Source organism: Osmerus eperlanus, chromosome 2 (genome assembly GCF_963692335.1).
Source record: "Osmerus eperlanus chromosome 2, fOsmEpe2.1, whole genome shotgun sequence".
NCBI classification, from domain to species: Eukaryota; Metazoa; Chordata; class Actinopteri; order Osmeriformes; family Osmeridae; genus Osmerus; species Osmerus eperlanus.
Genome location: NC_085019.1, coordinates 9,537,058 through 9,547,346, shown reverse-complemented (window position 1 = coordinate 9,547,346; position 10,289 = coordinate 9,537,058).

Sequence of the window (10,289 nt, the reverse complement as noted above, 5' to 3'; positions counted from 1 at the left end):
TGTAAGATTTGAAAGTCTGTGATGAGGGATGGTAGCTGGCTAACATAATTATAATCGTAATAATAATCACAAAATTGGGTTAACTGTGAGCAGGGTTGGTTGCACACTCATTTTGAAGGCATAGGCATTCAGTAAAATATATGGTTTGCATGTGTCTGTGTTTCTCATTGTGGGTGGGTGTTTAGGGAGGATGTGTGTGTGTAAGCCTGAGGTAAAAGTGAGTATCAAACTTTTCAAGGTAGCCTATTTTTATCATTATATGTTGCTTTTAGTGGTGGGCATAGATAAAAAAGAAAAATCTAGATTAATCTCACTGTAATCTTGGCGTTAATCTAGATTAATCTAGATTAAAATGGCTCATTTGAATTCCGCCGAAGGCATTCAGAATATGTGTGCTACCCAAATAATGACTAAAAGTAAGTCTTTGAGAACGGGTTTCTCAAGCCAGGTAGCGCATTAGACCAGGAGCTCATCTCCTGTTTCCAAAATGCATCACAAACTGCTTGAGAAAGCTGTTCTACTATGATAATTGGTGATGAAAATAAATTATGTTCAACTAGAGAGGGTACAATTTCTGGGGAAATTGTAGGGTGTGCTTGCTTGCGTCGGTTGCACAGGGGTCCGTTTTTTAATGACATTTTTACAACTGATATTTCTGTATATTTTATATAAAAATGCATAGGGCCTACTTATTATTTATAAAGATTACATAGATTTAAAAGCATCTTTTTTTGCTGCTCATTTACAACTCAAAATACGAGTGAAGTGTAGAATGAAATATGATGTCTTCTCATTTCCCCTGCAAGAGGCAGCCTCATAGCTGAATCAACGAATATATTTGGCAGACCGGTGTAAAAATTGACCTAATCTCTATGACTTAAACGTCCTTTTAAGTTTTCCCTTCTCGTGATATTTTTAGGCATTTAGCCTACTCATATTGCATTCATTCATTAATAAAGAACCCCCTTTGAAGATTATTCTACGTTACCGGCAGTAGAAGATGGAATCGCGATTCAAACATTACCATCTGAAAAAATGCCCCCAAAAACGTAAATAAGCTTGACATTTATTTAGTGGAAAATCGCTCATTCATAAAAAGCTCACTGGTAGCGATCATTGTCAGTAACAACGCAAAATGCGATATAGCCCTGTGTGGAGAATCTGCCCCGGTAAATTCAGTACCTACACTACAGTACAGTACTAGACTACTGCTGTGTTCGTCTTGGTAGCGATTGCGTTGGTTGAATTCGATTTAACGTTCCGTTGTACGGGTTAGGCTGAAATTAATTATTTTCATGAACAGATTGACAAAGTTTAGGCTGTGGCAATGAAGTTCAGGTTAGTAGTCAGATAGTTTCACCTATTGAAAGACTTTTGATTTAAGTAAGGGGAGTGCCGAACATGTTCTGTCGCCGTTTGACTTCCTAAACAGCTGTGTAGATGTTTTTGTAGTGTGTCTCGCGTAAGCTACAGCGTTGCAGTGAGCAACACTGGTTTGAAACCACAGGTAATGATAATTTCACCAACAAATCGTTTACTTGTAATGTAATGTCATAATAAATCCTACAACGAAAATGTATTTGTGAGGAATGTTTATTTTAACGATTGAAAACAGATGCATCATAGACCACTGTAGTATGTGTTGCCCGGGCAACAGAGGCTAATGGCATGCTAATGCTTCAGTGAAATAGTAGACTACCGTTTCCGAAAGTAGATGTGGGCCTACTTCCTTAATAATATCAGCTAATATTGTACATTACATTTCACAATTGTGTTGGCTAGGTATACATCCGCGCTAAAATATCAAGGTGAAAGTCATCATAGCTTGCTTGCATAGTATAGACCCAGCTCTCTATGGAGGACTAAAAGTGCCACAATGAATTAAATAAATACACCATTAAATAAATAAATACACCATTAAATAATTACTTAAATGTGTCATGAATTTATTAAAATAGACATTAAATACATCAATGTGTTCTTAAATGTGTCATTAATTAATTAAAATACTAATTCGTTTAATGTAAAATACATATATAATTATTTCACTATTTAAGTATTTCATGCTACATTTCATGCTACATTTCACAAGGAGTTGTGTAGTTACGTGCTTCATTAATTGTGTTATCTGTCAAACTCGCCCATCAAAGTCAGTGGGTGGGGCTAGCGCGAATCTAGTCTGATCCATTGCGTTGGTCTGAAGTAGAGTGCCTGGATAGAGACGATGGAGGATCTTCATGAAGGGAGTTGGTGAGAGACATTTTAGACTTAGCTGCAATGGCGGAGCCAGGGGGTGGCCGGGGGTGGCCACGGCCACCCCCCGTAGAATCTCGGCCACCCCATTGGCCACCCCAAGCACCACATCAGAGCGGTTAAAAGTTTTGACGGCTGTGGAAAAATGCGGAACCTTTCTCGCACCGCTAGTACACTGTCGGACCCTTTAGCCACGCGCAGCGCGCACACATCCTGTATTTGAATTAAACGGCTCAAGCATGGCCTGAGAATGCCTGTTACCACCTGACGCTTCGACCGGCACCTGCGGCTAAGTGAAGAAACGCAAAACAGAAAGGTATGATATCATAATGGATGTTGTTTTTGTCTTCTAATAACTGTGACTATCCCACCCATGACTATCTATTTTGCGAAGTTTAGAAGCAAGCTAGATCGGAGGAGAACATAGTAAACTGTTAAAATTGCTATATGCTATGCTGTATTTGATAACTACGTTGCCAGAACGTGTTATGATTGTGTCAGGTATATACAGTATGCATTTTGGATAGGTGTCATTAAAGAGGGAAAAATAATGAAGAGGAAGAAGGCAGACATAGCGTCCTTCTTCAGGGCAAGTGGAAAGAAGACAGCTAAGGCAAAGAATGAGGATGAGATGGAGAAAAAACAGGCAGAGAGTGAGGATGAGGAGCCCCCAGAGAGCAGCAACTTAAATGGACCTCCAGGTATACAGTATAGAGACTCACATATAGTACAGCTTGATATGATGTTATCTTATTTACAATTGGCTTAAAGTGTGTCTATTCATATACAGGTCAGGTTGAAAGTGCATTGTAAAACATATCAGTTAGTTTTTTCATTACATTAAAGTATGGCATATTTGTATTTGCTACCCAGAGACACTTTCACTAATATTATACTTTAGCTTATAGTGTGTTTGTTAAACACTATATAGCATGCATTATAAAACCTTTAGGAAAATTACCTGTACACCTTATTGTAATTATTTTAGATGTTTCTGAAAGATTGATTGAGAGCAGGACAGAAGAGTCCTCCCTGAGGAGTGGCCCCAGTGGATCCCCAGGTAAATTGTCAATCTTACATTGTATGTTGTACTCTTCTGCTAACTTTTCCATCGATATTGTCCACAAGTTTATATTGAATATGTTTAATGCTGTAGAAAATGTTGAGATGTTTCCTATATGTGTCTAAAATAGCTCTGCATCGCCTGGTGAGACACATGCTTGCCACCCAAAAATTATCACTGGCCCCATCCTGGCCACCCCAATGGAAATTCCCTGGCTCCGCCACTGCTTAGCTGACGATGTGGAAGCAGGACCTGCTGACCCAGAGCATGTAGCGAGTAAAGCAGAGGAACTTCTTGAAGTTTGGAGTTATTTCCGCACTTTCCGACCAAGATAGTGACCACAGTGACTGCAAATTTAGACTCTGGTACCAGGGTGCATCAGCATCTTCCTCCATCAAATTCGCTGCTTCTCTCAGCAGCTCCGGGCAAGTTTTAGACATTTGGTCCTGCACCTCGCACGCTGTCTCAACATGGGGGCTAGCAGGACCGAGTCTTCCCCTCGATTAATATTAGCCGTAGCATTGCAAAGTGCGGAAATAACTCCAACTAGAGAGGGTACAATTTCTGGGGAAATTGTAGGGTATGCTCGCTTGCGTCGGTTGCAGGTGGGTCCGTCCCCTTAAGTTTTCCCATCTAGCGTTAGTGATATTTTCAAGCATTTAGCCTAGAACCCCTTTTGAAACAAGCGACCCCCCTTTGAAACAAGCTACTGTAACAACGTTGTCACCGGCAGTATTTCCGATGGAATCGCGATTCAAACAGTACCATCTGCTAACTGAAAATATGCCCCCAAAAACGTAAATAAGCTTTACATCTATTTAGGGAGAAATGGATAATTCAAAAGAAGGCTAGCCAAACTTGACTGAGTGAGGGGATTGTTTTTAAGCGCCGGAAATGAGAATGTTTCTTTTGACATAAAGTTTAGGCTGTGGCACTGAAGCCAGCGACGCACCACACAAGCTTGAGTTTAAATACATTCTTTAATGTGACATTACTTACTGTACATGCATGTCTTGATTTGCTTAAATGTACATGTATGCTGCTAGTAGTACACCACGGCACGATACGATACTCGCTGTGCAACAGCATATCAATCCATGCGTCGTTGCTAACGTGTGCTGACGTGGTGACGTAGCTAGCACCGATTACCCTTTGTTGACTAAAGGCACTTTTTGCCACAAAAACGTTGTAACCTCCTAAACCGTGCAACGGAACGTAAATAAAAATACAAGCAACGCAATCGAGACCAAGACAACATTTTGACACAGGCGTTGTCTATGTATTCCATATATTGACTGATCCTTAGGGGGGCGGAAATAAACAATAATATATATGTGAGAGAACAATGGTTGTGCTCGCCGAAGGCGTGAGCACACCCAATAACTTTAAGAAGTTCCTCTGCTTTACTCGCTACATGCTCTGGGTCAGCAGGTCCTGCTTCCATATCGTCAGCTAAGTCTAAAATGTCTCTCACCAACTCCCTAGAAAGTTCATGAAGATCCTCCATCGTCTCTATCCAGGCACTCTACTTCAGACCAACGCAATGTATCAGACTAGATTCGCGCTAGCCCCACCCACTGACTTTGATGGGCGAGTTTGACAGATAACACAATTAATGAAGCACGTAACTACACAACTCCTTGTGAAATGTAGCATGAAATGTAGCATGAAATGTAGCATGAAATGTAGCATGAAATACTTAAATAGTGAAATAATTTATATATGTATTTTACATTAAATGAATTGGTATTTTAATTAATTCATGACACATTTAAGTAATTATTTAATGGTGTATTTATTTATTTAATGGTGTATTTATTTAATTCATTGTGGCACTTTTAGTCCTCCATAGCTCTCAACCCAACTTTGAGAATAGATTAACGGCGATATTTTTTTTTATCGCCGATAAGAGTCGCAGCGCGGCAACCACTTGTTGCTTTCCTTAAAATTCCAATCCAGTTTGGCAAAAATAATGTAAAAATACGTTCACATTTCATAATCTTAAATTATGTTTGTTAATAAAGGCCAATCCAATTTCGCATTTGCTAGTTTGCATTTGCTACAATCGCACATGCTAACACACACACACACACACACACAGTAACAGAAATGGAGAGAGCGACAAGAAGACATTCCTAGTGATTAATTGTCTAAAAGTATTCTATTACAGATTAAAATAGTTTATATTGTTGCATTTTTTTTGTAACTATAGCATTTTAACATAATGCCAACCAACATTTAGTAATTTAGCTGACGCTCTTATCCAGAACCAACCCCGTAATGTGTGCCAACCAACCAGCTTTGTATTCTCCAGGGACACAATAACAGTGTGCGCATTTCCTACAGCGCCCAAGGATGTGTATGTCTGTGAAGCCGTGTGCATCCAAGTCGAAGCAAGTAATTAAAGTCAAATCACGAGCAGTGAATTTGTTAACAAGGGTGTCACAATGCTATGAGGGCAAGAATTATGGTAGCATTAAGCTATAAGGACACACACAGACGTTCAATGTTCACAGAACACAGTTTGTGAGCTTCATAACAGGGAGATTTTTTTTCATACCACAGAAAATGTCCTTTGGCTTGATAATTAAAGTATGATTCTGGGGGAAATGCAGAGAAAGAAGTGAAAGCTCTCCAAGGCTTCTAGAAATGCAACTGACATTTCTTGGATGTGTTAGACTCTTAGGCCCACCACAAACTCCACTAGTCTCTAACCCACTTTTATGAAATTATTATTCAAAAAGTATTCTTGTCTGCTGAACTTTCTCCCTGTTTGGAAGCCATTTTGAAATTACCCTCTTTACTAAGCAACTCCCTTTGAATTATAGCCTACCTGTTTATCACGTTTTGGATTTGGCTTCTGAAATGACAAGCACAATGCAAATGCCTACTATAATTCATTTTTTACAAGATCAGTCACTGATAATTCTCAATTCTTAAAATAATTATATGAAAAGGTATTTACAAATTATTATAATGGATAATGTAATAAAAACTTCCTCCTCCTGGTAACCTCTGCTATGAGGTACTCAAGGTTGTACAGTTAATACCTGATTTGTCAGTGATTGCACCACATGCTGGTGACATATCATTAGCATCTTAAGCAGATTTGTTCCCTGTCAGTGGAGACTTGTCTAGCCTGTGGCCACCAAAATCCAGTCAACATCCCAATCTGTAACCCTGCTGGATTAATCATTACATAATCATTCATTTTGGAAAATGTTCTACTTAATGAAACTCCAACCAGACATGTTTGTTAACCTATATGTGATTTTTGATCCTCTTTCTCTGTGAAAACAAACCAGATTTCAATGGTCTGTTTTTTTTTTGCCTAGCTGTTGGTAACTGTACTACCTGGCTCTTCATCCATACCACTAAACAAGCACATCCAACCTTTCACACATTGATTCTGCCAGAGATAAGCTTACAGTTGCTTTTACACGCACACACACATTCAATTTAATACACATCCTTTCAAATATACACGTAGATTCAACACACAGACACACACATAGTGTCCCAGTACGATTAAGCTCTCTCTGCTCTGACATTTACAGATCATCTGACTTTCATCAGGGAAGGGATCTGTGGACGTAAAGCTATTTAAGTGTTTATTTTTAGAGCCACGTGCAGTGATTTATGAATGTGAATTTCCGGTTCTCCCTGGTTAGAGGTGAACCCATCTGGTTCAGGATCAAGGGGAAAATCAAAGTTTTCCCTGAACAAAACACAGAAAAGAAGCTTAGTGACATTACTCTGTGTGGTCCCCAGTAAGCGCCCACTTTGGCTCTCTATGATTACCCAAGGAGTTAGTGAGAACTCACAACCATCTTTATATCTGACCTGTCTGTCAGGATATGCATAATGACATTGTCGTGGCAGAATTACAACATAGATTCCAAAAATGTGATATGATTATGTGCTCAAAAAAACTTACAGTATGTTATGAAACGCCTGTTTTTCTTCTCAAGCAAATGAGGGAGTGTGTTCCATCAATGTTCCCTTGTGCAAGGCTGTTTAGGAGTCCGATGAGGTTAGGGGAATATTCTTTTGAAGAAGATGAGAAACATGGGAAACATGTTTTCCGTACGTACGGGGCTATCTCATGTTTAGGGAACATAGACTGTTATGGAATACATAGAATACCCCAGGAATACTCAATTTTTGGGGGGTACAGGGCAGCTCATTTATGGGTAGGAGACATCAAAAACAGGATCTAGTTGTGCTTGTTTAGGAAGAACAGAAACATGAAGAAATATTATTGGAGAATTATAAGAGTTCTAGGAAAGGTGTTAGATAGGGGAGGGGGGATTCCACTCATTAAGGCCTATAAGTACTGTGATCAAACTGAAGATGTTAGCTCTTATATTTTCCGTATCCTTCTTGAAGCTTTAATAAACAATCGATCTGTTGATTTGAAATTGATTCTGGAACTCCAGATTCTGGAACTCTTTTCTACAAACTTCTGATCCATGATTGATGAATCTTCTGAATTTGCCTCCACAACATGATGTGATCATAGAGGAGTGTTCCAATCAGCGAGTGGCACAGAGCCAGAGATGGAGACACCCAAAGATCCCAGTCCTAGCTGTCCAATGTGAGGCTCCTCATGCTGGCCATGTGTTTCTCCAAGACCCCAGCAGGACATTAGACTGCTGTGTGAAGCACATGTGCTTTGTGAAGCAGGTGTGTTAACCAGAGGTAGTGTGTGTGTGTGTGTGTGTGTGTGTGTGTGTGTGTGTGCGTGACGTGACGTGAGGGAGGAAGGAAGGAAGGAAGGAAGGAAGGAAGGGAAAAACGGTTTGAGGGATTTTATATGCATACAACTGCACCCTGAGCTTTCCTCAGTGTGAATACAGCCTCTGTACCTCCCTCATGGTCACTCTCTGTGGCCATGTTGAATCGACCTGCTCCTCATACTTGTACATATCAATATAGAGCCTCAGGCACAGATCTGGAAGTTAACTGCATGTACATGTAAACATTGTAACCTGAAATATCATAGCTGAAAGGAAACAAAGTGACTGAATCATAGAGACCAAGCTCACAAACTGCCAGATCTTTTCACCATGTGATTATCTGCACTATCCAATTCTGTACTAGTACGTAAAGTTCTAACTTGGCAAGACAAACAGTGAATAATTCATGATGTGATCAATATTAGAGCATGAACTTCTATTTCAGACAGATGGTAGAAAAGCATTATCGATTGGCACAGTTGTTGCAGTGGTTGGACACTTGGCACAGATGTGCTCTGATGCCCTCTTTAGCGGCACCACAGTGCCCATGATTTGGTCAGACTCCCCTGCCTTGAGTTTCAAGGGCAGCAACTTGTTAAGCAATTTGGCATAAATAACGTCCGACTGCTCTAAAAGTTGTTTTCTTCATGGCTTTGGGCTCCAGTGTTGAGCTGCTACTCCTCAGCAAAAGTCTCCTTGGTCCCAGGTGTACTCTTCTATAATATCAAACGTGTGCGTCAGAAACAAGGGTATTATCAAAGACTCCTGACAACAGTCCTGGCTCCCAGTGTAATTCATTTGAATTGTGAATCAAAATAGGTTTTCTCTGACATGGGTTTGAACACTTAACTAACCAGTGTGACGTCAATTCAGCTTGTAGCCAAAGGCAATTTCAATGGTTTATTATTCCACTCAGAATGTCTTTTTTACTCCCATGGCATTAGTAGAACCGTTAGAGCATTGTAAAGGACTGTGAGACCTCACTAAGGTCCACCACAAATCAAGACAAAACATTTGGTGTTTTTTGCAAGCTTAGGTAACGCTCTCCGAGAGCATGGGTGTGATTATCACAAACAATAACACAAACACCTCCCTGTAAACCAATTCTCCTAATTCATATCAAACCTTCCAATGTTTTCTAATGAATTCCCTCTACAGTCATGATGTTTGTGAGTATGCCATTGGGTGGATTCATGTGTTTGTGTTTGAGTTCTAATCTGTGTGTGTGTGTGTGTGTACAGAATGTGTGTGTGTGATGACTCTCCTCACCATAATGAGGAGGATATCATAGGCACCATAGACATCTCCATGCAGAGAGAGCAGTAGTACGGGCCAGACCTCGTAGTAATCCTGGCGTGTGGAGAACCCATCACTACTCCTCTAACAACTCGGAACAACTCCAAGTACAAACAGATTTGTAAATCTCACGCACATCAAAACACTCAAAGACATGGATACATGCTCCATTGAAAATCTCGACTTCACCACTTTCAGTCAAACAAAGACAGTGAATTGTTCATGTTGCGGGTTTTGCCATCGTCAAAAAAAAAATAGTGTGAAGAAAGTAGCTCCCAACGACAACCTGTCCCTTGTCTGAAACAGCTTTGAAGCAAGGTTGGTTCCGCAGGGACCGGGCCAAATCCATTGCCCTTTTAACGTGCTTTGGATACATAAACCTTGAGAGTTCTGGTGAATGGTTGCACTCCTGAGAGAAGGAACAGGGTCTGGGGGTGTGTGGGAGGAGGGGGGGGGGGGGGGGGGGGACGGCAGAGAGAGAATGCGGGAGACAGTAATTAGTGTGTGCAAACGCTAAAAAGCACTTTGGCAGTAACACATCAGGCTCCCTGAGCGATCAGGAGGCTTTGGTAGCTAAACAGACGAGCTGCTCTACTCCTGTCTCAGACAAAGGAAGAGTGAGAGGCTTCATGGGAGTGTGGTGTCTTGCCGCTGGAGTGTCTGTGGAAGTGAGGTTGTTCACACGATCAAAGAGGCTGAATTCCATGAGGGGTTTCATACTTTTTTAATTGTAGTTTTTACAATCCTTCTGAAAGAGTAACCCTATCTAAATGAATTCACCTCGCCGTTTTTCACATGCCATCACACATGATAACAGTGAGAGACTGAACGGGGGGGGGTGAAATAGCTCAAGTTGTTGCTGTGACCCTGGGCGTTGCACTCCTCTGCTGATACTCAGTTCATTACTGGGTACCCTAAGTAATTCAGAATCCTAAGTT